The sequence below is a fragment of the Camellia sinensis genome, chromosome 3 (assembly GCF_055761805.1).
Source record: "Camellia sinensis isolate YWXY chromosome 3, ASM5576180v1, whole genome shotgun sequence".
NCBI classification, from domain to species: Eukaryota; Viridiplantae; Streptophyta; class Magnoliopsida; order Ericales; family Theaceae; genus Camellia; species Camellia sinensis.
The window spans coordinates 194,198,573-194,204,572 of NC_138963.1; positions in this window are offsets into that span (position 1 = coordinate 194,198,573).

The window sequence follows — 6,000 nt, forward strand, 5'->3', positions numbered from 1 at the left end:
GAATCATTAAAAATATTACTTAACCTAAAACGCTGCAGACATCACTATTTCATCATAAAAATGGGTAAGAGTTTGACTCCCCATTGCTCCTTATGAGTCATACACAACTCAATTGTCCCTTTGAACATAGATCTTGGGATCTGCAGTCAATTAGGTTGGGTTGCCGTTGTAGTTACTCTTATTTAATAGGCTTAAGTTCTATTTCCCTCGATGAATTTTCAACTAACTCACTTATTAACCCTTTAGTTAATGGATCCGCTATGTTGTCTTTAGACTTCACATATTCAATGAAAATAATTCCATTAGAGATTAGTTGTCTCATGGTGTTATGTCAACGACGAATGTGTCGTAACTTACTAGTATACATATGAGTCTGTGCTCTAACTATTGTTGATTGACTATCACAATATATGCATATAGCAGGCACCAGTTTTGGCCACATTGGAATATCTTCAGAGAAATGACGAAACCATTCTACTTCTTCCCCAGCTTTATCTAAAGTTATAAACTCTAATTCCATAGTAGACCTAGTAATGCAAGTGTATTTGGAAGATTTCCAAAATACAGCCGCATCACTAAGAGTAAAGACATACCCACTGGTGGATTTTACGTCTCTAGTATCCGATATCCAATTTGCATCACAGTATCCTTCAAGTACTGCTGGATATCTAGTATAATTTATCCCAATGTTACGAGTAAATTAGAGATATCTTAGAACCCTTATAAAAGCTTTCTAGTGTTCTACTCCTGGATTACTCATATATCTATTTAATTTACTTACTGCATAGGCTATATCTGGGCGAGTGCAGTTCATCAAGTACATTAAGCTTCCAATAATCTAGGCATACTTTAACTGAGAAATACTTTCTTGTACATTCTTGGAAAGAAACAAATTAACATCCACAGGTGTTTTAGCAAGATGATTATCATCTTTGCTAAATTTGTTAAGTATTTTCTCAATTTAATGTGATTGTGATAAAGCATATCCTTCTAATGTTTTGGTAATTTTCATACCAAGAATTACATCAGCAATCCCCATGTCCTTCATGTCAAAATGTTTATTCGACATTTTCTTAGTAATTTTAATCATGTCATTATTACTATCTATGATGAGTATATCATCCACATAAAGACATACTATAACATAACCTTCGTTTGTGTTTTTAATATAAACATATTTGTTACATTCATTAATTTTAAATCTATTTGACATTATTGCCTTGTCAATTTTCTTATGCCATTGCTTTGGCGCTTGTTTGAAACCATATAATGATTTAACCAATTTACACATTCTCTTTTCTTTTCCTGGAACAGAAAATCCTTCTGGTTATTTTATGTAGATTTTTTCATTTAACTCACCATTTAAGAAAGTTATGTTCACATTCATTTGATCAATTTCTAGATTGTAAAAAGATGCAATGGCAATTAGCATTGTAATGGATGTTATATTAGTAACTGGTGAGCATGTGTCAAAGTAATCAAGACCTTCTTTTTATCTATATCCTTTAACGACAAGTTTTGCCTTGTATTTGTCAATTAATCCATCAACTTTCATTTTTCTCTTGAAAATCCACTTGTACCCAAGAGATTTACCACCCAGTGGCAAATCCACCAATTCCTAAGTGTGATTTTGCAAGATAGATTCAATTTTGCTATTTACAACCATTTTTCATAAAGAAGCCTCAAGACTGGACATAGCTTCTTTGAAAGTTAAAGGCCCATTTTCTAATAAAAAAGTTAGACAATCTGGACCAAAAGATTTTGAGGCTCTAGTGTGTTTATTGTGCTTAGGTTACTTTTCCTCATTTTGATCTAATTTTTGCTTTAATTCTTGATCTTGATTTTGTTCTTGATCATGACTAGTAATGGTATCATAAGATCTTTTGTTAGTACTAGTCTCTTATTCAGTCTTATTAGGAAATATATGTTTAAAAAATGATGCATTCAATAATAGTATTTACATTCAATTCTGAATGTTATGACTTATGAATCAAAAACGGATATGTACTACTATTTTTAGCATAACCGATGAATATGCAATCAATAGTTTTCAGACCTATCTTAGTCTTTTTAGGACTAGGAATAGCCACTTTAGGCAAACACCCCCACATTTTTAAGTATTTGTCGGATGGTACTCTCCCATGCTATATTTCATAAGGTATTTGATTCACTTTCTTTCGGGGTATTTTATTAAGAATATAATTAGCAGAAAGTATTGTTTCTCCCCACAAGTTTTGAAGTAATCTAGAACTTATTAACATGACATTCATCATTTCTTTTAAAGTCTTATTTTTCTTTTCAACAGTCCCATTTTGCTGAGGTAAGTAAGGAGCGGTGGTTTGATGAATTATTCTATGTTCTTTACAAAACTCACCAAAAGGTGATTCATATTCACCACCTCTATCACTTCTAAGAATTTTAATTTTCTTACTAAGTTGATTTTCAACTTCATTCTTATATTGAATGAAAGTTTCCAAAGTTTCATTCATGGTTCGAATCAAATAAATATAACTATATCTAGTATAGTCATCTATGAAAGTGATAAAATATTTTTTTCTATCTCTAATTTAAATTGATTTAAAATCACAAATGTCATTATGAATTAATTTAAATGGTACCGTACTCTTTTCAATTGAATGAAAAGGAGTTTTGGTTAATTTTGTCTCAACACAAATTTCATATTTATGATTTGGATCAATTTCAAATTTAGGCAAATATTCCATATTAATTAATCTACACAAAGATCCATAATTAACATGTCCTAATCTACCATGCCATAAATTAGAAGACCCAAACAAATAAGAAGAAGATGTATTTTTATTAATCACAGGAGAAACAATTGTCATTACATTCATTTTGAAGAGGCCATCATTCATGTAACTTTTTCCTACATACATCTCATTTTTAGAATGTACAAATTTGTCACTTTCAAAAACTAACCTAAACCCATTCTTGCTCAATAGAGATCTGAAAACAAAATTCTTGCGAATGTCCGGTACATGCAGCACATTATTAAAAGTGAGTTTCTTTCCAGATGTCATCTTAAGAGTTACCTTTCCTTGTCCTTCAATTTTAGAAGTCGAGGAGTTGCCCATGAATAGTTGTTCTCAATTGTCGACCACTGAACAAGAGAACATCTTTTTGTCATCAAAGATATGACAAGTGGCTCTAGTATCCACCTACCATTCTTTAAGATTTTTGACAAGGTTGACTTCGAAAATAACGGCTGAAAGGTTTATGTTATCGACACCAATGGAGATTCTATCCACTTTGGTGACATTGGCTTGAGCAGGTTTCTTACTTGACTTTCCTTTACCCTTGCGCTTGCTACTACAATCTTTGGCTTGGTATCCCTCTTTGTCACAAATGTAGCATTTGCCATTAAACTTAAATTTCTTGGTATCCCCTCATTTAGAACCTTGTGATGAACTTTCTCCGGAAAATTTTCATTTCTTTGTTTTTGGAGCATGTTCCACCCCATTAGCCTTTGACTCCATAGGATGCTTGCCAACCTTTTTCTTAGAAGTCTGGTTGTCTTCCTCAATTCTCAGTCACACAATTAATTCTTCCAAAGTCATTTCTTTACATTTGTGCTTAAGATAGTTTTTTAATTCTTTTCATCCTTGTGGTAATTTTTCAATTAGAGCAGCGACTTGGAAGGACTCGCTTAGTGACATGTTTTTTGCATGGATGTCATGCAGAATGAGTTGGAGATCTTGAACTTGACTGATCACAATCTTTGAATCAACTACCACAAAGTCCATAAATTTGCCCACCACAAATTTCTTCGAGCCAGCATCTTCTGTTTTGTACTTTTTTGTCATGACCCAAACCCACCCTTATAGGTTTAACGTCATAACCAGCCAGTAATCCTTGGATTACCGAAGGCCTCTTAACAGTATCACATATAATTAGGGGGTGCAGAACCAATATATAAACATATATAGTCCATTGAGCTATGATGACGTATATGAGACAAAATCTTCAAAACAAACTTATATATATCTATATAATATAGCAAGAAAGTTTTTGAAAATATACAAAATGTATCACACATACATTTTATTTGAATGGCTCAGATCAATTCTTTTAAATGCCAATGGTTGAGATGACTTTCATTCCCGCCCAAACATTTGTTCCCCTCAGCCTTCCACCTACCCACGTCTCCTCCCCCATTCCCTCTCTTCTCTCTCTCTCTCTCCCCCTTTGTTCTTCTTCTTGAACAGAACCTTTTCCCTCTCTCTCTATCTCTCCCCTCAACTTTCCTCTGTTGCTCCTATCTCTTTCATACTTTCATACGCTACTCTCTCTCCTACACACATCGCGACCACCAACCACTGACCACCTCTCCTTGCAACGACCACCGCCATTGCAACACCGACAACTGTTCACTTTTATTACCTTTGGAATGCAGATATTCCTCTGTTTTTTTTATTCTCAGTGTTTTATTTTCTCACGTTCAAAAAGCCCTAACCGCAAGAGACAGAGAGAGAGGAGGTGAAAATCGAAGCCGTGGGTGGAGTTTTTGGAGACTTCGTCGGAGACTTCGAACAGTAGGGGATTTTGTTTTCCATGCCATGTGTTCCTGCAGCAAACATGGGATTTCTCGGCGTTGTTGCTGTAAGAAAATTGAAGGTCGATCACGTCTGCTGGAAAAGAAATCTGCAAAGTGTGCCGAGTATAACTTCTAGATCATCTGGCTACAGAGCTTTCTATGGCGGTGAGTCGATGACCGATTCTATAAAACCATATATATTTTATGTGATATCAGCTCTCAAACCGGAGTACATGATTTTCTGGTTTGCAATTTGTTTCTTTTTTTCTATGTAGAGATTTTGATATTAGATTTTTATGTTTCTGTATTGTCTTGATGTTTGTTATTGCATTCACAAATTTCGCACACCATCCGTTTGACAATATGTCCATAAGAGTCAAACAAGTGGGTTCTGTAGACAGCGCCCGGGGAGGGGCCTCAATGCTACAGTTCGGACTCGATTTGTGTCACGGTTCTAAATCTGAACCAAAGAGTCCAAATCTGGCAAATCGTTTTGAGAAACAGATTTTTGAAAAAGTAGTGCCAAACATGGACTGCTTTGCCAGATACAGAGTCGCCACCTAAATATTTTTTATGGGATAATTTAGGAAACCCTGACTCGGTGCCGAAGGCCACATGTCCGTCATCACCGGAGTTGTCTCGGCTCGGGAGCTTGGGTACGATCGGGGAAGGTCAGCTATGAGCACCCCCTTTCGCCCGGTCCGAAGACCGGCCTCTACTAACCGTGATATCCGTTTTTTGAAAACTTTACGTGTTCTTATTCCATTTATTAGCCTAGAATTACTATGTTATGCGCACAGCAAACAAGTATAGACTAGATTGCCTAATTTGGAAATAAACATTGCATATCCGTTTGGTTTGAAAATGCTTTGGAATTTGCTACTCACAAGTAGGCTAAAATACGGATTTCAACGAGTTTTTCCAACTCAAGCAATCCAACCTTCACCCACAGGCATTCAAAACAGTTTAACACATAAGCATCTAGCCACATGTTAAGCATGCTGTCATGGTAACATTCACACTCATGTGATATGCTAAAGCGGAAATACTTACATAGTACTCCATGCCAAAACAAAGAACTTGTTAGCAAACATGCATGATCCAAGTCCATGTTAAGTGCCTAATGCATCGCATACAAAATGTCGCTAAGATAGGCTCGGCTAATCCTAGACATGTCATGTGAAAATGCACGATTAACACATATTCAATTTTTGAATTGAAGTACTGATGCAGTTAGCGTGATGTACCGAGCCTAATGCATGTAATACAAATGCATGGATGCACACATGCATAGCATAAGGTATGCTGAAATAAATGTGCCCTAATCTACCATCATAAGCAGGTAAATAAAAGGGAAGAAAGACGTGAGGTTGGAAGACATACACACCACCCACACACACTTATTACAGATTTGCCCTCGCTCGGAGGGACCGAATAAATATTAC